Raw genomic sequence first — 21,526 nt, 5'->3', positions numbered from 1 at the left:
GCAAACTCCTCACCAGCACCTAACTGCCAAATATCTATCCCGGCAGAGTGCTGGCCCCCTGACATTGCAGATGCTGAGGTAACAGCCAGCATCCACAAAGCACAGCACACAGCATCAATGGTACCAGATGGTGTCCTGGGTTGTGTCCAACAAGTACTGTAAGAAGAATGGAACAGCAAATAGCAGTACTGCGCACTATCAGTCCTACCACAGGATATGTACCCAAAGAGCAGTGTACAGCAACAGTGGTCCTTCACCACAAAGGGGGTGCCTGAATGGATACTGCAAACGATCACCCCTCAACCCCGACTATCTAGGTTGGCAAAGTAATGGAGACGATGATCATGGATCCCATGAATAACGAGATTGGGTACCTACAGACATTGGACCCTACCCAGTGTGGCTGTCATAGGGCAGATCCTGCCCCTTACACATGTCTGACTCATGTGAAACACACACCAATGCCATTGATGTGGGGAATGTGGATCACACAGCCTATCTGGACCTTGCTAAACCCTTCCATACAATACCCTAGTTGGCGGTACAGATAAGCTCACCAGCCTAACTATAAACCCCTATGCAAGTAGATGGGTTGCAAACCAGCTCAAGGACAGAACTGACCTGGTCAGGCATGCTGCAGCCATGGCAGACTGCAAACCAGGTGCAACTGTCATCCCACAAGGCATGGTCCTGGGACCTCTCTTGTATGCTATATATGTCACATAGGTACAGGCCAACATGGAAGGACTCTGTCTGAACAGGTTTGCAGAGGACTACAAACTGCCCACCATATCGGACCCTCCAGCTGACACAAGCAACCTACAAAAGGCACACATAGAAAGAGACAAGTGGTGCCACAGCCATGTCAACAAGCTAAATGCAGAATAGTGTATAGTCAACCCCTGTGGAAACACAGTACATGGCCAGAAATTACCACATAGGTGTTAACCCAGTAAGTACATCAGGAGCAATAAGAGACCTGGGGACACAAGGTGATAGATATCCTGCATGTGACAACCATGTGTCTGTAGTGGTTACAGAAACATACCATATACCCACCTAATCATGAAGGTAAGCACAGCTCGGTTAGGGTAGGTCAATGTGCCTCTCCAGTCATCCATCAGCAGCCTCACAATTGTGTACAATGGCCCTTCAGGGATGTACCTTAGCAGACACCTGCAGCAACTGGAAAGACCCCACAAATACCCCACCAGGAGGATTGCAGAGCTGTAACAGATGCCATGTGTCGCCTGATTAAACAAACTGCAGCTCCACACAGTGCCATACCGCCTGGCTGGAGGTGAACTGTGCCTGATGTATAGAGCCATGACCAACCTGGTATCAATGGACGTTTGGCACCATGTAAACTCTGAATGCTGGTGACCTATGCAGCTGACAGGCCTGAACCCCAGCACAGACATAAACAGGACATGCTGTACCGATTGGTCCATAACCCAGAAGCTCACTCCACTCACGACTAAACTCCCACTACAGGTTATCCAGGGAGTCCCTCATTGACTGTCATCCAGAGGAATCATGATGACTGGATGGGAGATGGTAGGTGTACCCTGGATATCACCTGTATGTCACAGGTAGACAGAGGCACAGCACACTAACCGTGACATATGTCATGGCAAACACCAGTAAATGTGTGTTGAAGGACAAACACTCTCTGACTAGCATTACAAATGGACTAGAGCACATGGCCATTGTTTGTCACTGTTCACACAAGTTGTGGAATACATTAACAATGTCAGACAATCATGTACTATGCTGTCCATATCTGAACAAAATGCAACATGGTCATATCTGCACAACTGGCCCTCAACCAGTCTGGTGTGCTCACTATAAATATTACAAGCAGTAATAGGACTGAAACCGATTATACTGTCCACCACAGTGAAAGTACTGCACCAGTACATTATACGACAATACAACTGTTTGGTCAGTAGGAAAGGATGTTGACAACTGTATGCAAACTATCCCATGGTGATCCTGCAGGCACAGCACAATGCCTGTTAGGTTCAGACACAAAGCAGTTGGGCAGTAAGAACACAACCTGATGTCCAACACTCAACTGTACATGTGAAATATAGATGGCATCCACACAAACACAAATATGGTGGTCCACAGATCCCAACATAAGGAAAGGTCACACTGGGCATGCTCGCACACTTAGATAAATGAGACGTGTCAGTCAAGAAGCCATACAAACTGCGAACTGGGCATGCTCACACACTTAGGCCATGTCACAGTTCAGCAGTTGCACACACATATCTTGTCTTTGTATGTGTTAACACAGGAACCTCCCACAATACAGACATCTGCCCAGTGCACACAGTGAAGTTACAACAGAGACATAAGTAAAGTACTGGATCCCGCTCATATGCAAGCATCTTCCACAGTACACAAGTTGTTTATAGAGATAGGGAAGGCTATGGCAATAAAGACCCACAAACAGTATATGAGCAACAGATACTTGCATCTGACAGGTAAACATATGGCCGTAGAGTGCAATACTAGACTGTTGTCCCTAGGGAATACAGAAGGCTATCCACAGTGTATTTGGCATCTGCCTCCACAGTACAGTAGGCCACTGTGCCTGTGCAAAGTTAATGCATAGATATGCTCTCCCCTGTACTGATGGATAGTAACAGATGCACATACCTCTTCATACATAATGATGTCAGCACACTATACATATGTCAGGAGCAGAAATTATACCCAATAATGTGAATAGCGCACTCTGCTACTGCGTCTCTCACAAGTGTCATAACATAGTTAGGTAGGGGTTTGAATCCTGCCAGTGCTCAGTGTGTGTGTGAATGTGTGTGGGGGAGTAGAGTGTGCAATTCCATGTGTAAGAGAAATGTCCCTTTTGGCAAATATTACTACACAACACATGCTGCATATTCCACTGTCTAAACACTGATGATGTCAGCACCCTATAAGTACAAGGTAGGGGCTTGAATCCTGCAAGTGCTCAGTATGTGTGTGAATGTGTGTGGGGGAGTAGTGTGTCCAATTCCATGTGTAAAAGAAATTTCCCTTTTGGCAACTATTACTACACAACACATGCTGCATATTCCACTGTCTAAATACTGATGATGTCAGCACCCTATAAGTACAGCAGGAGAAAGCAATTCTCCCAGTAATGCAAATAGCACACTCTGCTACTGCGTCTCTCACAAGTGATCTATCATAGTTAGGTAGGGGTTTGTATCCTACAAACGCCATGTGTATTTTTGTCACACAGTTTGTCCATGTGTGTGGGGTGTTGTTCCCAATATTGCACGACATACATTATATCAGTAATGTCAATGCACACATGATGTATGTGTGTGCCACCTACACATATGTACCTGTGAACTGCAATAGTTCCCATGTCCGAAGCCTGCCTCATGTGAATACATGGAATATGCATCAGACAACTGTATGACTGTGGTGTTCTGTGCAGGGGCTGCATGTGGTATGTGACTATACAGTGTGGGTTGTAGATGGTGTCATCCCACCAGCGAGGGATACATGACTGGTCTGGAGCATATAGTCCACATGTTGGTGATGAACAGGTGCAGCATGTTGTCACTTCTTGTGGGAGTGGTAACAAGTTGTTCCATAGCAATGCAGGGAATGAATGCTAAGAACCCTTCAGATTGGGTCTTGGAGCTAGAGTAATGCTCACACTCTATGTTTGGGTAGTCGCAGTCCACCCATATAATGGTGTTTGTAGAGACCATCATATTCCCAGTGTTGTCAGGAAGGCCAAGTGGGTTTCCTGGGTATGGGAGGGTGGTGTGTGCCAGGCTATGAACCTGAAGGCAGTCTAACCCACTGTTAGTTGCACATGGATAGACTCTGATGCTTTGTGCTGTGCCACCAACCTGGGGGTGTGTGTATCTGAGGTGCCTTTGGATACATCCCCCCTGTTCTGGTTTGGTGCATGTGTAGGGGACGACAAGCATGGTATGAGGAATGACCTGGCTGTGATGGTGTGCACCTGGGAGCCTTGTACCAGGAGTCTGTTACTGCATGGATATTGCTGTACCCCATGCTAAGGACAATTTCCACTGCATGCATCTTGAGGTTTACACTGCTGCTGTTGAGTAGCATTTCTATTAGTGTCCTATCCCGTGTGATACCTGTGTAGGTGGCTATGTAATGTCAGCCTTGTATACAAAGGCACTATGTGTGTAGCAACAGCCTCTGCCAATATACAACAGCCCATGGGTGACAGGTGCAAGCTGTCCCAAGCAAAGCAATGTGGCTTGTCCAGCATGTAATCCCACAATGACAGGCATTGGATCCCCTTTGAATGTCACCAAAACATATGTTAATTGCAGAAACTGATCATCCTGTCTACATATTGTGACAGCATTCTTGGTGAGGGTAAGATGCTACTCAAGGTCAGGGCCATACCAGCCTGTGCCACAAGCTCAGAGAGCCCCTCTATGTCCCCTAACATGTAGTCCAGGGAGGTGCATCAGAGGTCATACACACTGGCACAGACAATGACTGAGTCATACTTCTACATGCCTTGGAGTGACCGGTATGCTTGTGTTATGTGGTGGATCATAGTGCCCGATGGGCAGCTCAGCGTGACCTTCACCTTGTTCAGCCTGGTGAGCAGGACCTCAGTGTACCTGACGATAGAGGTACCTCATACAACTGTAGCAGGTGTGTTGTCAACCCGTATGGCCTGTGACTGTTTGGCACACAGGCTTTGTGAGCTATGTGTTGCACGTGCTCTGCTCTGGCTTAACGTTTGCTTGTGTGTCTGCTTTGCAGGTGTCAGCTGCTCAGGTAGGATGCTATTCTGAGAGTCCAATAATGTACCTGTGTGTTTCTGTGTTTGGATTGCGGTCGTGGCAGGTCTATGGGAGACTGGTACTGTATTCACTGTAGTATCCCACTCCACCTGACAGGGAATTCCAGTGCTGAGTTAAGAGAGCTTAGCCCCCAGGTTGGCTATGTGGTTGCATCTCTCACATGTGTTGTAAGTGTATAGGAATGAGAGAGGGTTGTCTGTGTACATGAGGCAGCTGTAACATTGCCACGTGACTCACAGATTCACCAACTGGACCTGAGAGTAGATTGACAGGTGACCTTTGCACATGCTACCATAGCGTTGTGAATCCCATACTAAGTAACAACACATAGGGCCAATGGGGAACAAGGTACTCAAGGTGACTATGTGAGGGTGTAGTGCTCCTGATTTGTTAGTGCTGGCATATATGAATGCTGTCTTGAGCAAATGCGAGGTAAGTCATATGCAATGTGTTACAGGCAAGCTACATGCAAACAGGACAAACAGTGACGTTCTGTCAAGTGAGACATGGACATCAGTACAGTAAGCAATACAGATGTCACTAGGGATCCACAGAGGCACTGTAAATCTGCACTGCAGGTGGAATCAGTGTTTCAGGAACATAACAAGCAAACATGCATACAAACAAAGCTACAGTCAGCAGGCCTGTATGTAGACTATGCTACAACAAACAAGGTGTACGACTTCCAGTAGGTAACAGTGCATGTATGCAGGCACTATAAGCCTGTACCCAGACATTCACAGGTCAGACGGGCTGGGTCCAGCCACACCCCCCACAAGTGTATAGACCACGTACCTTCGTAATGTTGAATAACTGGCCTGATACCCAAGTGCTCATACCTGTAATAATACATATGTCAAATAACAGACACTGAGCCCTCACTCAGCAGTTCCAGACTTAGTATGATGTATGCTACCTGTCCTGGCACCACAGTATCCTTGACATGTATGGACACTCTCCCTCCTGGCATAGTTAGTTCTGTGTTTTGGTGCTGTCATGCATGGTATGAGATGTGACCTTGTAGTGCTAGTGTGCTCTTGTGAGCCTTGAACCTGTTGTGTAGTACTGCACAGATATCAACATCCTCAAACATCCTCATTGCAGAGTCGAGTGTGGACAGCATGCAACTCGCAGTTGACATGGCCATCATTGAGTATCAATATGTACATTGTTGTATCCCCTGTGCTACCTATGTAGGTGGCCATCCCTTGACAGCCTCACCACCAGTATGCAAAGATGTGCAGACAGTACACTGTGGTAATTACTATGGGTGTACAAAACAATACAATGACATTCATACTGTAACTGCATCAGGCATGCTGGTATATACCCACAGTGATATCATTACATTGTACTGTTGTCAGCATCATGCTATTACAACACTTCTATGTAGACACCCTGTGCATCAGCACCATGTTAACCTGTTCCTGCACCGATTTTACAGATTGCAGGAGGTGGCACAGTTTCATCATATGCACAGGGTATGTACCTGGTATGCCTGAGTCTGCCACTGATACAACCGATTGACATGTCTGTGTGTGTGTGTTGGTGAGGGACAGCAGTACAAGATGGGGCAATGTTGATGCAGTGCGTGCATGTATGCGGTAGCCCTAGGTGTTATCACTTTGCATGTGTGTATGCATGCACACAGTCCCACCTCATGGCTGCCATATACAGGTGTTTGTGGACAGCCACAGACTGTACCTGCCAGGTAATACAGATCACTGTCTGTGGCCACGGACACGGTACCTGTGCCTGGCAGGGGTGCTAAGGACCATATCAGGTGCTAAGCCAGACTTTGTACTGTCATCAGAAGGAGGTGGTTGGTGACTGGAGACAGGTCCCTGTTGGGACTGTCTAGCGCCACGTGCACGTGGTCTCCTGGGGTGGTCTGATGACAGCACAGATCCAGCATTGCTGGGGCTGCTGCTGGCACTATGTGAGTGGCCGCAGGCCTGTTGTCGTCCGCGACGGCTGCCAGCTGCTGCTGTTGCTGGCATACGGCCACGTCGATGCCTCAACCGTCCACCATTGCCCTGGCTCATGGACATGTAGTTGTGGAACAGATCTAATGTGTCCCCCCAACATCTGTCAATGACCTCGGTGAAGTTACGGATGGCAGCTGCAACATCACGCATACTGTCACTCATAGCTGTGCGACATGCTCTCAGCTCCCTCAGACCCTGTCAGGTTTACTGTCCCATACGTGACTGTGCCTGCATTACAGCCCAAAACATAGCTGAGGTTGAAAGACCTCTGTGGGCACGTCTGACAGGGGTGGTATGCTCACGGATGCTCCCACGAGAACCCCTGGATGTCTGCCTGTGTGGTACCATGTCAGGACCCTGGCCATGGCTGCTGTGTGGGGATGCATGTGCCACTGATACCACATTACCCTGGTCAATGCCCACTGTATCCTGTCCATCACCTAGGGACATTGGTGACAAAGGATGTATTGGCAGGATGACTGTGCACATTGATGGGGTCGACAGCTGTGTAGTGTCAATTGGCTGACCAATGACGGACCCTGGCACACCTACCTGTGCCATTACCCAGGTATCATCATTATCACTATCCACACCAGCTGATTCAGGTTCCCTGCTGCACAACACCAGAGCAGCACCAGAACCTGTGGGAGTAAGACAGGAAACACAGTTTACAATGTGTACACAATGTCACCACTGATACACACATGCACACATGCACACATGCACACATGGGCACATGCACACATGGGCACATGCACACATGCACACATGCACACACCTCAGTATATGAGATATCAACACACAGACACAAACACGCCTGCAATCAAACACATAGCACTACTGCTTCAGCCTATTATTACTGTTAGTATCAAGAGTATTGAAGGTAATGGTATTGCACACTCACCAGCATGGATAGGCTGCCTTGCTGTTACACCAGAGGGTCCTGCAGAAAACAGACATTTATTGTCAGTGGGCACAACTGTGCCATTGATACTGTGGGCATGATACAGTTCAGTAGTGCAACAGTTAGCTTCCACAGGTGTACTGCTGATATTGAGAATATCACTCTTGCACAATAATTACCAAGATTACAGCTACAAAACAAGGACACACCTCACACATGCATAATCTAACAGTGTACAGAACGGTCAACTATACACATGGCATGTTACCTGCATGCTCCGTGTCCTGCTGCTGTGTGGCTACAGCCTCCATCATTACACATGTATGCTGCTGCTGTTGCTGTTGGGCTGGAGCCACAACACTTAGGAGTAGTCCCTCCAGTCTGGTGAGGGGGGGGGATGTCTAGACACCCCACCACTTGTGGCAAGCTGCTGCCTGTGGATATCCAACGCACGCTGATGGACATTTCTAATTAAATCACTGCAGTGATGGCGTACCTGCTCATATGTCCAGTTATGTGTGCCTATGTCATTTACCCGACGGACCAGGTCTTGCCACAGTGCAGCCCTCTCCTGCTGGTTCTGGCTGGTGCGGGAAAAGAGTACTGCGAAATCCCGCACCAGGCTCTGGTGTATCTCTTCCTCCTCTGCAGCGGAGTAGACAGGGTTCCACTGGTGAACCATAGCCCTGAAAAGGAGAAGGAAAATATGTCAGCAATATCTGTCAGCAAACTATGGCACACATAATACACATAATACTCGACTGCAGTGATATAACTTAACCACCATATATAGCATCTGTCTGTCTATTGGGGGATACACATGTAAATGACCAGATATCAGTGCTCATCCAACAACTGTGCAACAGTACCTGGCACACTCCATACGACAGACTAGTATACTGCAGCAGTCAACACACTGGTTCAGGTACAATGCACAACCCCACACTGGGGGTTTGTATCAAGGTACTGTATGGGGAACATTATCAGCTCATGCACTGCACACAATGCACGTTACATATTTCACTGGTAATGCACACTACTCTTACTTGCCATAACCCTACCTACACCACAGTGACATACAGGGTAACACAGCACAACATATGGCAATGTAGTATGTGTTGATCGCAATACCTCACACATCTGTCTCTGGCCTCACACCAAGGACACACACTACCATGACAGACAGACAGTCATGGTGAGCAATCACACCAGTACACAACATGCACCCAGTCACTGGCACACTCATTCCACCTCACATATTTTGTTTGCAATGTGTTCATGGATGTGCATTGTGTCTTAGGTAGGTAGTGTGCTTTTGGCCCTGGGCCTACAGCAGCATACTGTTATGCTACCCTGCCCCTTGTGACACATGTGTTATGATCATACCTGCTCCTTACAAACAGTTACACAGGGTGACTCATATGGCATATTACCTATCTGCATAACATTCAGCAGGGGTATGTCTGACATCTACTCATGGGGAGCCTTGCTTCTTAATTCTGTGTGGTTTACTACAGGGTATGTCATATCTGTGGGTAGGGTCCTGTACCTCCACCATGTGCTCTATACTGCAGTGACAAGGACGACAGACATAGGTAATTTGTGTTGTGGATGTTGGAGGTGTTACCATGGTTGTTAGACAACTGTCATGGGTGTGACCGAACTATGTATATCCAGTAGTGGTAACCTCTATGTAGGTAGTCTGTGTGCGCTCTGTGGTCTTGTCAGTCACTCTGCATAGGTATTGTGTTTGAGTGCATTGACACAGTTACTTGCATATGTCTGTGTCCTTCTCCATATCTGTAGCTGTCATGGGAGGTACATACCGTGTAGGACATTGTGGGGTGTGGAGTGGTACAGTGACCTACATGTCCATAGCTGACACACCATGTCTGCTGACACATTCCATGTAAAGATATTAAAGGACTAGTGTGCCACTGTGTATATCAATGGGGAGCTTATTGTACACTTGTTGCCCCTGTTCCCCCCTGACACATGCAGTGGTGGGCAAGCATGCACATATGTGGTGGTTACTGGTGTCAGTGTTTTTGAATGGGGTATGGTACTCCAGTATCCACACTGGTGTTCACTCCATGCCTTTGACACCAGGCACCTGTTGCAAGACATCTGCACAAATGTGCCTCACACAGTATATATAGATATATATATCTATATATATATATATATATATATATATATATATATATATATATATATATATATAAATGTATATATATATATATATATATATATATATATATATATATATATATATATAGTGATATATTTATATCTGTATATATATGTTTGTATATATGTATATAATATGTATATATAGATGTAGATATATACATATAGATGTGGGGAGAGAGGGGGAGAGAGTGAGAGAGAGACAGAGGGAGAGTGAGAGTGAGAGGGGGTGGGACAGAGAGAGAGAGATAGTCATATACAGACATATCTGTTTTCAGTCAGATCTATCTGTATATGTATATGTATCTACATATATCTATATATGTATGTGTGTATTACATATATCTGTACGTACATATTCTACCAATCTCGATGTCTGTGCAGTAAGTGAAACCTGGTTCAAGGCTCCTGAGAGCACACCAGTGGTACCAGGCTATACCTCATATCATGCTTTTTGGCCCCAGGACACGGGACAAAACAAAAAGGGAGGGGGAGTGTCCATATTCATGAAGGACACCCACACCTCCAGGTTAGTGTCAACACATGAAGCATCAGAGACCATCCAGGTGCAAATAACCGTAGGCAGACCTGCTATACAAGTGGTAGCATGTTACAGACCACCCTCCCAATCTCAGGAACCACAGTCAGCCTTCCTGAAGACATTGGAGGATATGAATGTCCCACCACACACCATCATATTGGGAGACGTCAACTACCCTAACATACACTGGGTGCATTATTCTAGCCCAAACACCCTAGCCCAAAGGTTCCCGGAATTCACTAACTCAAATGCAATGGAACAGCTAGTCACCTCTCCCACAAGGGGAGATAATATACTAGACCTGATCATCACAAACATGGGGACAATGTGCTACACACCAGAAGTATACCCCTCACTAGTCACATCTGACCACAGACTAATCACCCTGGATATACATATCCCACCTCCCCCACAACACAAAAGACTACAGTGGGAAACTTCTTACATGCCGACTTTACACTTCTTAAAACTGAGTTGGTATCCTTTAAGCCCACTGGGCCAGTGGAAACCACATCCCACAATGCAGACACCTTCACATATGCTTTCTATGGACATCTCCAAGAATGCATGGATCATGCAATCCCAAATAAAACCAAGACCCTCTCCACCAAGAGCAGGCATCCTGTCTGGTGGACCCCAGCCATGAACAAATTGTATAACAACAGAAGGTAGCTACTGCACGGCAGAGCAGGATTCCATAGAGATAAGGCATCTCTGATCAGCACTAGTAGAAAGATACATTCTGTCATACAAACATGCAAGGCCAACAATGAGAGGGAAATCGCTATGGACACTACAGATAACCACAAGGCCTTCTTCTGCTATGTTAGGCACCTGGGTGGAAACCCTCAGATATGTTCAAAGTTAGTTCACAGTGACAAAAGCTACACTGAACACACAGATATTGCCAACATTCTGGCAGACAGGTTCAGTGCAGATTTCTCCCCTCCCTCACCCCCACATGAGGAATTACTTATCCCAGCTGACTGTAACCTCCCTGTCATCTCAGATGTCCAACTGAGAACCGCCCTCAGCAAAGCTGTAAACACAGCATCAATGGGATCCGACGGTATCGCAGGTTGCATGCTACATGAACTCCAAGAGGAGCTAAACACGCACATAAAATGCTATTCAACCATAGCCTTACTACAGCATATGTACCTGGACACTGGCATACAGCAACAGTAGTCCCACTCCACAAAGGAGGCACCTCTACAGACCCTGGTAACTACCGCCCCATAAGCTTAACCAGCCCGGTCTGCAACGCTATGGAAAGAATCATTATGGAACTCATACACAGAGACATTGGGGACTTAGACACTTGATCCCACCCAGTTCGGCTTTGTAGAGGGCAGATCCTGCCTTATGAACCTGGTTGACCTTTTCAAATCAGTCACTAGAGCCATTGACGAGGGCACAGCAGTCCATACAGCCTACCTGGACTTGCCTACGGCTTTCGACCCAATACCGCACTCTGGCATCATAGACATGATCAACAGCTTAAATGTAAATCCATATGTCACAAGATGGGTTGCAAACCGGCTAACGGATAGAAACCCTACAGTCAAACTCACTGGTGCCATGTCAGACTCAGAGCCAGTCACAAGTGGTGTCCCACAGGGCTCTGTCCTGGGACCGCTCATGTTCGGCATATATTTCTGAGATGTGGAAGCAGACATGGGAGGGTAGTGGCTGACAATGTTCAAAGATGACTGCATACTAGGTGCCATAGTCAATACACCAGCTGACACATAAATCCTACAGAAAGGCCTCACGGAAACCAACAACTGGTGCCGGAGTCATGGCCTTAAACTGCATGCCACATAATATATAGTCATACCCTTTCGGACGGACAAGGTACCCACATATTATCACATAGACAGTAACCCACTGAGTACAGACAAAGTAATCGGAGACCTGGTGACACTAATCGATACTGACCTCTCATTTGACACCCACGTTGCCAAAGTGGTTGGATAGACTTCCTGCCTTGCCCACCTTATCATGAAGGGATTCACATCCAGATCAAAAGAGGTCATTGTACCCCTATACTCCTCCCTTATCAGGCCCATGACTGTGCACTAAGCCCCATTTGGTATGTACCTCACCTGGCACTTGCAACAGCTAGGGAGACCCCATAAGTACATCACCAGGAGGATCAAGGGTCTCCAACAACTTTCATATGCTGCCAGACTAAAGTAACTCATGCTCTATTCCATAGCATACTGCCTACTTAGGGGTGATCTGTGCCTGATGTACAAGGCCATGTCCAATCAGGTATTGATGGACATGTTCCACCTCATACAATCCAAATCCATCAGAACCACAACAGCTACAGATTTAAACCTCAGCACACATATGAATAGGACATGCTGTAGGGACAGATCCATCACTCAGAGGCTTCCCATACTGTGGAACAGGATCCCTGCTCATGTTAGGCAGAGACCCTCACTGACACTCTTCATGTGAATTCTTGACGAGTGGATGGGAGATCATAGGTTTACACCAGGGGTCATCTCTGTGTCACTACTAGACAGAGGCACAGTAAACTAATGCTATTATGTACGGGGGTCTTCACTGTGTCACTACTATACAGAGGCGCAATTTTCTAAATCTATTTTATACACTGTCTGCAGATAGCCTAGTACTAAACTATGACACTGTGAAACTATATATGTCTATGTATTTCTACATCCCGCTCTATCTATGTATACACATATGCATATTATATATATATATATACATACATATGTCGATATACATACGTATACCCATGATAGATATATATATATATATATATATATATATATATATATATATATATATATATATATATATATATACTCCTTTTTAGTTCCACATATGTATACACACAGTAATGTACTGATGAACATCGATTACTATACAACCTACTTGTACACTGCACTACAACCTACATTGCTATGTGCACATAGCTACCTTCACATACATATGTATGTAGAGCCTTCAGTGACAGTTGCAGTATGTCCCCGGCCCTATGCACATCTTCATATACATAGATACAGACCAATAACACATCTGGAGGGTTCACAGTATGTAGACTATTATAGTAGTACTTTACATTACCTGTGTTTGTTGCAGCTGTTTGTGTAGGCTTGCAGTTACTTGGCCTGCTGTCAGCCTCTTTGTTTTGTTGTTACTGTTTTTTTTTTAAATTTATTTCTCTTTCTCTTTCTCTTTCTCTCTCTCTCTCTCTCTCTCTCTCTCTGTCTCTACCTCCAGAGGTAATTGCATGTGTGGACTGGGAGTACAGGATGCTTTTGTAGGTATCTGCACATGTCCATGTGATGGCCTCTGCACCAATTGTTAGCCAGCATTTACTAATTGCATGCAGACTGTTGTGTAGTGATTGCAGTTCTCACTGTGATTACAGGACAGTGCTATAAAAACGTCTGTTAGGTAGGCGTAGCCCTTTCAGATTATCAGGGTGGGGACCATGCTGGTTTGCTGTGGACACTGTTCTGTGAGTGTAAGGGTTGGTATGTCTCTCATATTTCAGGCTGTGTTGTAGACACTGTAATGCATGTTGTTCTGTAAGCCGAGTATTCCTTCCGCCAGTGTCCTCTTCTCCGTGTGTATGTAAACTGACACCTACCACTAGTAATACTGTGTATATGGGTGTGTGTGCTTTCCTGTGGGGATTGTGGTGTAACTGGTATATAGCAGTGGCTCTTGCAATCTGTTGCTATGGCTTCAATATTTGGCCTTTACATTCACTCCTTGTATGCCTGCTAGGTGTCTTTCCTGTAATGTGTTGCTATGGCTTTCCTATTTTCCATTTACATTCACAGCTTGTAATGCTTGCTAAATCTGTTTGGGCAGCAATTCCCTATGTGTTTGTTGTGATAGGGTGTTACTGCATGCAGTGTGGTCTGGCCATGGTGTGGGCCTTGACACTTACAAGGGTATTTGATCATGCTGCTGAGCAGGCCTCAGATACTCTCAGGTGCATCTTTTATCAGCCTCATGGAATGGTACATATCAGTGGGATACTCCAATGAAATATTCTGATATTCTGCAGTTGTGACTGTGGATTATTTCAAGCATATGTATTAGTACACCATTTGTGACGTGCAGGTGGTGCATACCTTCAGTCATTCATAGTTACCATTGTATGTGTAGTTACACCTTTCTGCCTACTGTTAGTACATTTGACATGGTGTCAGTGGGGCACAGTTGACATTTGTTTTCACATCAGGGACATCCCTGTAACTCAGTCACAGTTGCTATGTCTGATCTCTTAACTATTCAACTATGGCAGTGTTTATCCTGCTCTGAGTATGTGTGTGGCTTGCCAGATGCTACTGTGACATTATTACCTAGTAGCTACCAACTAGCATGACTGTTTCTCATCACACAGTACTATTTTACAAATCCACTAGATTTGACAGTAAATATACATGACATGCTTTGTGTACTAGACTTGCTATATTCCCTTTACATTAATTCCTACTATTTTATGATATATTTCTTTCAGCACAATGTTCTTGTATAGCAGTCACGGCTTAGTGGTAAGTCATGCAGACTAGTGTTTCCAAGGTCCTGCGTTCGAGACTGAGGGAGGTATTTTATTTTGCTGCTGAGAAAACTACAGGCCTTGTCATTCAGAGTGACTAAGGCACTTTTATGCAGTTGTAAGCGGGTTAGCGCTGGTTTGCGCGGAGGTCACGCATGCGCACTGCTGCTTAGCTTCGCGCACACACGCTTAGCTAAGTGCACAGAAGCGCACTCCCACTTACTACTGCTTAAAAGTGCTTACTCTCGCGCACACCCACGCTATTTTCTTTTAAAGAAAAGAAAATGGGGAGATAGGAAAGTGGTGAAAAAGGGGGCACAAAAAGGGTAGGACAGTAGGAAAACAAGCTCGGGTTTTGCAGGAAGGATATAGGAAAGGCCCATAGCTGCCCATTTCTTCGTCAGCAACAGCTGTGCATATGTTTGTAATTTGGTGTGAAATTTGAAACCTTCCACCCCTGAGAGAGGTGTGAGGACAACAATAATATTTGTTGTACAGCCAATTGTAATTGCCAGTTTACATGTCCAGCAGACATGTGTGCAAAATGTGCAGCTATGTATGGGGCGTAATTTTTTTGTGGGTACAGAGTGCCCTTTTTTTTTTTCAGGTGAGAGTGGTATGTCAGGTACAGGAAGTTGGTATAGCTGGGGAGGTAGGTAGGGGAGGTTAACAGACAAGACAAACAAGACGCATACAGGGGTGGTATATGACACATGTGGGGGGGTTACACAATTGACGGGGACGGATGTTTGGATATCTCAAGCCCATGAGCCCACAGATGGCAACAGTGGAACTGAGATCCCCACCCATGGGCAGTTGCCACTGTGCCTTCACTGCCCAGGACGGGGCTGTGCTGGGGGCTGTGTAGGATGGGCAGCAGGCATGCCCGTGAGTTGTGCCACCCATGCCTCAAGCTGGCGTAGGGGCCCAAGCACAGCGTGCCAGATCTCCCTACGCACCACAGTCCGGACACTACGGAGGGTGAGTGGATGTTCTCCTCCGGCCACACTTGCAGAGGGAGGATAAGCCCCATCCCCTGCAGCGCTTCCACCTGCAGGTGGCACAGGGCCACCGGAGGAGGGTCCGGCCTGGGCACTACTGCCAGGTGCACTTGCCAGCTGAGGTGGGAGAGGTGGGTCCGCTGGAACCCGCCTTCCCTGTCGTCCTATGTTTTGCATTATTTAGTGACAGTTTGGGTTAGTAACATGCAATACCATTCACAATTAGTTGTAACAGCATGCATTAGTATTCCCATTAACCAAACACCCACAAATTCAAGCCGTTGAACAGCAAGCATAACACATGCATAATTTGAACAACAGTACACGTTCCAACAACATGCAGGGTTGAGTGATGGCAACAGGCCATCAGGTTTGTATGCATGAACAGGGCACATGCATCAATGTACATGCAAATATGTATGAACCAACAGGACAATTGTCCAGGGGAGTTAATTGTGAATACACATACCCATTTCACGTGGAATGGATTATTTGTGGTTATAGGGTAGGGTGAAGAAATATTTCATTAGCAACTTCAAATACCTATACATATGCTGTACATTTCTACTAGCTGCAGATATATACACACTACAGGTCTGACTACAGTTTCCTATGTGTAAACTTATGCATGTTGGTGATAGGAATGTTACTGCTACATCAATATACATTTCATTTTTATTCATACACATTCATATCTGGCTCTGTTCAGCTACATCATCCTGCTACATTTGCTTTATATGGCTCTAGACAACTGTGGATGTTTGGTATTTCATACAACCATACTATCTGCATATTGCAAACTGAGAGCAACATATCCAGATTTTAGGACACATCATTCCAGCTTCAGTACTTTTTTCAACACATGTTGCTGTTTGGTTGTGCCTGTCACATTCATTTCATTCTGTACTGACTGCAGTATACTTTATTCAGGAGTTATTACTACTTTATTGATGGATTCATACCTCTTTCTCACACTCTCTCACTTGTTTTATTTTTACAATGCAGGATGGTACTTAATTCTAGGCTTTATTGACATGTTTTACTTAGTTATAACAATCCTTTCCAACAGTCTCACTTGTGTCATGTTTCAGAATTTAAACGGGGATATATTTCACACATGTGTTTTACTCAGCTTCTGTAGCTGTACTTTTCAGCCTGCTGCAGGTTATGTACTATTATATTACAGGTGGAACATCTTTATTTCAGACTTGTTTCATTTTTATTTTTGGATTACAGGCTGCATCACACTTATGTCATCAAACAATACTAGCAAAATCTCTCTTACACTGTTACTTGCACTTTTTATTAATAAGTGACTACACTGCACTCTTTTGCAAGCTGTCATACTTATATTTTTTTTACAGTTACAGGGAGAGAATTACTAACCTGCCTGGTGGCGCAACCGCACAAGCCTATCGGCATAGGCTCGACGATTCATGGAACGGACACCTGCAGCTGTAATATAAATGAAGTAATATTGGAATACACATCTCCATAATATCAGCTAGGTTAATTTCTTACATAAATAATTACATGTAACTTACTCAGTAGTGGGGCGTTGGGCATTTGCCGGGCCTCCTGGTTCCAACGGTTCAGTTGGTCCTGCTTCCGTCTCTTCAGGTCTGCCTGGTGGTGACAGACCTGTTCACCAGTCCTTGGTATTCCTGTGGCACTGGTGAGATCATGTGCCAACCGGTCCCACACCTCAGCCCTATATGCTCCCCACAGGACCTGGCCCTGCATGAGCTGGGCCTCATGATCATGGACGAGGAGCCAAACCATATATTTGGACTCCTCAATGCCCCACCTCTGTGCTCGGAAGCAACTACCCTCTCCTACACCTGCCATCCTGACTGCAAATCGGTTCCACAATCAGTTATGCTGTGTATTCCCACCTATGGGGCTTATATATGCCATTTTTCCCGCACTTATCTATGATTTGCCATTTTGGAATTGTATCAGCTTCACAAAACCTGCTTTGTCATGCTTCTCTTTCCATTCATTCCTATATATATGCTATTACTGCATTTCTAAGAGCAACTGTCATGGCTTAGTGGTTCAGTACTTTGACTATGGTGCATGGTATCCTGAGTTCGAGCCTGGCCATTGCTTTTTATATTTTATGACTGTCTACATAGGCTAGGAGGTGTGTCTGTGTAAAGGCAATTTTGATACAGCTTGCTCAACGTTGCCCGTCGGTTAGCTTGTTGGCACGGTGCGCAGCTCCACGCAAACGGATCACGCTGGCTTACGTGCCGTTTGGCTGTCAGCATGCATATTACACTCAGCTCAGCTACGGGCACACAGTTTCAGCGTGTTAGAACTCTGCTCAACCCCGGGAACTCATTCTACACCTGTTAAACCACTACTCACCTACGGGCACTCATTTTACACCTGTTAAAACTCTGCTCACCTACGGGCAGATATACTCAGCTTGTTAGAGTGTAGCTCAGCTATGGGCACTTCTGACATTTGTTCTTTTTTTTTTTCACACATTTCTTCATACTACATGGCCCATTTCATTACATTTTACATAAAAATAATTTTATACATGTACATATATGTCAGGGAATTGTTTCGTGCTTATTTCACTAAAAATAAAAATTGATGTTGTGGGGGCTCGAACCATGACTGCCTCCTCTTCGGCCGACGTCTCTACTGCTACGCTATTGCTTCTTGGCTTACTTTGCATATCTAGTTCTTATATGCTTTTCCACTGACTGCTAACTGTGGCTAAGCGATGGGCACGCCCGTGCAAACGAGCGCACTCATGGGCAAACATCTTTAAAACTTATAAAAAAAATATAATGTTCATTTTTACATTTTATGTTAATAGTCTGTGGGGGCATGTGTTGTGTTGTGTTTATTGACATTTACACGGACTCTGTCGTGGGGGTTTACTTTCGGGACTTTTACTCTTCTGGGGGCGTGTCCGTTTGCAGGGCTCGCCCTACGGACACGCCCCTACTGTCTTACACGGACCGTGTTAGCCTTAGGTGTGAGTCAGCATGCCCTCATGCATATGCATGGAATGCTGACGTCACACCGTTTAACTGCAGCCTCCATGTAAGCCTTGTAACTCTTATACATAATAAAATTATGGAAATATTATTTGACTATGAGAGATTTTTTATAATAACGAGTCAGGATGGTGGACAATATTTAAAGAGAAATATAAAATAATGTTTTTAATCTGGGCAAATAGAAAAAATATAGAGAAACAAAAAAATGTATTAGACAAATTGTTTAGAAATGAAAAATAATATTTTAGACAAGAAGAAAAGATTTACCAAAGGAATGAAAAAAAAATTAAAGATTTATTACATAAGCAAAAATACTTTTTACAAGAAAAAAGGAAGTATCACTATAAAGGTTTATAGGTGATTACTAGGCTAATGGCACAAGGACCTTTACAATCCTAACCAATAATACCCCAGATATGTCAGTATTATGTCTTAATCCCTCAAATATGGGATGGGGTAGTATCAGGGAAGTGGGTGGGTCTTTGGGTATTGGAGCCCTGAGTCATTTTACAAACTGCCTCTGTCCATAAGTGGCATGGGCAGTACTTTGGGAGTGAATATATGGTTCTCCATCCATTTATCCAAAATCTTTTTGAAGAGCGTGAGGGGATGGGTTTTGTTTTCAAAGGTAGAAAGTGTATTCCATAGACAAGGTAGCTTTTGGGATACAAATCAGTCTCTCCAGCAAGTTCTGTTAGAGTCATAAATAAGGTTCAAGCCCATGGAATGCATAACCCTCATATAATTTTTCTGTGAACATGTAAGATTTTCATCAAGGCTGGATCAGAGAATGCCTTGTACATTAGGCATAAGTCACCTCTCAATAAATGATAGGAGACAGAGTAAAGGGATAGGGCCTTTAGTCTGTCTGCATAAGACGTGTGTCTTATGCTTTGTATTTTTTTAGTGAAAAACCTCTTGGGCCACTGTAGTTGTTATAAGTGCCTAGTTATGTACACGCAGAAGGGAGCACTGTACTCAATTATGGACCTGATGAGGGCTGTGAGCAATGGCACTATGACTTCCTTTGATCTTGATGTCATACCTTTACTTATAAGTTGAGACACAGAAGGATTTCTTCACTACTGCAGCTACCTGGTGGTCAAAGTTTAGCTTACTATCTATCTGTGTTCCTTGGTCCCTCACCACTGGGTCTACTTTTAGGGGTGTGCTACCAATATTATATTTTGCAAGCATACCTGACCTACCAAAGGGTTTGATTATGCATTTTTTAGCATTTAGTCTCAGATCATGGTTTGACCACCAGTTGTTTGTCATTTTTTTACCTATTTGTAGGTTGTTAACAGCATTTAGAGATTCAGTGATTGTTCCCAGCTTACAATTGTTGGCGAACATGGTGAACCAGAGGCTCCAACATTGGCTTTCACTTCAGAGAAGCATATACAAAACAGGAGGGGTCCCAACACTGAGCCCTATGGGACACTGCTAGTAAAAGTTTTTTTATCAGAAGTGGATTCACCTGTCTGGACAACATGTGTCCTGCCAGGGAACAATTTGGCTATCTGATGATGTAGGGGTTTATGCCCAACTCAGTAAGTTTATCTATGATCCTCGAGTTTCAAATTGTGTCAAATGATTTGGCTAGGTCTAGATAACCAGTGTGGACTGTTTTACCCTCATCCATGGCCCTCATGACTTTCTCAAAGAAGTCCACCAGACTGAGCAGGCAAAATCTCCCTTTGACAAAGCCAAACTGGACCTGGTCCAGTGTTTTTAGAGTTCCTAAGTTGTTGTTGATCAAGTCCATCATAAGTCTCTCCACAGATAAGACAGGTCAAGCTTATGTGTCAGTAGTTGCCTGGGTTAGTTGATGGGCCCGCCTTATGCAGAGGAATGACTGTTGCAGTCCTCCATTCCTCTGGGACAAAGCCCATCTGGAGGATGTGGTTAAAGAGGGTTTCTAGCAGCCCTGATAGATTATTCTTTAAGAAGCATCCTGAAAATGTTGTTGGAATCCATGGAAACTGTGTTTTTGGCTTTACTGGACCGATTCTCTTGTAATGACCAATAGGGGGATGTTTGCTGGTATTTCTTTATGATTTGTAGGAGGTGGTGGGTAGGAGACATTTGAATTGAACTTGTTGACCAGCAGGTTTTGCTGTAGATTCAGGCTGGGTGTGAATGTTGCTGTTCATGATTAACTCAGCACATTGCTGAGCATTTCCCTTGTGGTTATGAACATAATTAAAAAAGCCTTATGGTTATCTTTTACCTCAGAGGCTATCTTTACCTCATATTTTGCCTTGGCAGATTTGACCAGCTCTCTAATTTGTTTCTTTAGACTATTGAGTGCCTTTTTGCATTGTATTTTCTATTCCCTTTTGGCTTTGGAAACAATTTTTTTCCTTTTGTTGAGTAGCCTAGGGGTCCACCATTGTAGTTTATTTTTGCCACTAATCATAGGTTTAACTTGGACAGGTACTGCCTCTTCTATGCAGCTATGAATGTGGTTGTACAGTGATTTTGTGCAGAGTTCC

This window comes from Protopterus annectens, chromosome 2.part1, assembly GCF_019279795.1.
Source record: "Protopterus annectens isolate FY-2018-M chromosome 2.part1, PAN1.0, whole genome shotgun sequence".
Lineage (NCBI taxonomy): Eukaryota > Metazoa > Chordata > Ceratodontiformes > Protopteridae > Protopterus > Protopterus annectens.
Note: the sequence above shows the minus strand (reverse complement) of the source record.